This window comes from Triticum dicoccoides, unplaced genomic scaffold (genome assembly GCF_002162155.2).
Source record: "Triticum dicoccoides isolate Atlit2015 ecotype Zavitan unplaced genomic scaffold, WEW_v2.0 scaffold132803, whole genome shotgun sequence".
NCBI classification, from domain to species: domain Eukaryota; kingdom Viridiplantae; phylum Streptophyta; class Magnoliopsida; order Poales; family Poaceae; genus Triticum; species Triticum dicoccoides.
This window is the reverse complement of record NW_021193720.1, coordinates 1-1,556: the sequence shown is the minus strand read 5'-3', so window position 1 is coordinate 1,556 and position 1,556 is coordinate 1. Positions and strand designations below refer to the sequence as shown.

The window sequence follows — 1,556 nt, the reverse complement described above, 5'->3', positions numbered from 1 at the left end:
ATGGGGAGCCCGCAGGCCGTTGCAGCGCAGTGCCCCGAGGGACACGCCTTTCGGCGCGCGGGTACCGGCCGTGCCGACGACGGCCACCGGGGGCACCTAGGGCCCCCGGGCTTTGGCCGCCGGCGCGGCCGACAACAGTCCACACCCCGAGCCGAGCGGCGGACCAGCAAGAGCCGTTCCGCATACGGCCGGGGCGCATCGCCGGCCCCCATCCGCTTCCCTCCCGGCAATTTCAAGCACTCTTTGACTCTCTTTTCAAAGTCCTTTTCATCTTTCCCTCGCGGTACTTGTTCGCTATCGGTCTCTCGCCTGTATTTAGCCTTGGACGGAGTCTACCGCCCGATTTGGGCTGCATTCCCAAACAACCCGACTCGTTGACGGCGCCTCGTGGGGCGACAGGGTTCGGGCCGGACGGGGCTCCCACCCTCCCAGGCGCCCCTTTCCAGGGGACTTGGGCCCGGTCCGTCGCTGAGGACGCCTCTCCAGACTACAATTCGGACGGCACAGCCGCCCGATTCTCAAGCTGGGCTGCTCCCGGTTCGCTCGCCGTTACTAGGGGAATCCTTGTAAGTTTCTTCTCCTCCGCTTATTTATATGCTTAAACTCAGCGGGTAGTCCCGCCTGACCTGGGGTCGCGGTCGAAGCGACGTGCGCTTCGTTTGTTGGGTCGTTCAAAGGCCATAATGCCAGCTGCGCGCCGGATGCACTGCATTGATAAAGCGAGGACGCCCACCATGCGCTGTGTCCGGCGCGGTACACCGGCAGCCCAATCTTCGGTCCACCGCCCCTTGAGAGACGAGGGACCAGATGCCGCATCCCGATTCCCGTTGAGGGTGGTTGGGAGCGTGTTTTGGCGTGACGCCCAGGCAGGCGTTCCCTCGGCCGAGTGGCCTCGGGCGCAACTTGCGTTCAAAGACTCGATGGTTCGCGGGATTCTGCAATTCACACCAGGTATCGCATTTCGCTACGTTCTTCATCGATGCGAGAGCCGAGATATCCGTTGCCGAGAGTCGTGTGGATTAAATAGCTTTGCAACACGAGGGACGGCTAGCAAGCTAGCCATGCCCCCGGGTTAGGCAAAGTGTTCCTTGACGCCTTCGGCGCCGTGGGTTCTTTTACCCCGAGCCCCCACCCGCTCCGAGGAGGGGAGGTGGTCGACGCATTGGCCGAGCGACGGACGGTGCCGTCGCCGACGGATTGGATGACGCGTGCGCGGTCTATTTTGGTCAGGGTCACGACAATGATCCTTCCGCAGGTTCACCTACGGAAACCTTGTTACGACTTCTCCTTCCTCTAAATGATAAGGTTCAATGGACTTCTCGTGACGTCGGGGGCGGCGAACCGCCCCCGTCGCCGCGATCCGAACACTTCACCGGACCATTCAATCGGTAGGAGCGACGGGCGGTGTGTACAAAGGGCAGGGACGTAGTCAACGCGAGCTGATGACTCGCGCTTACTAGGCATTCCTCGTTGAAGACCAACAATTGCAATGATCTATCCCCATCACGATGAAATTTCCCAAGATTACCCGGGCCTGTCGGCCAAGGCTATATACT

At 61.3% G+C, this 1,556-nt stretch overlaps 1 non-coding gene across 1 annotated transcript; it reads right to left on the bottom strand.

Moving 5' to 3' along the window:
* Positions 1-856: 856 nt before the first annotated feature.
* On the bottom strand, positions 857-1,012 carry LOC119343559. Its single transcript, XR_005166149.1, has one exon. It is a non-coding gene; the product is annotated as a 5.8S ribosomal RNA (ribosomal RNA).
* Between the last annotated feature and the right edge of the window lie 544 nt (positions 1,013-1,556).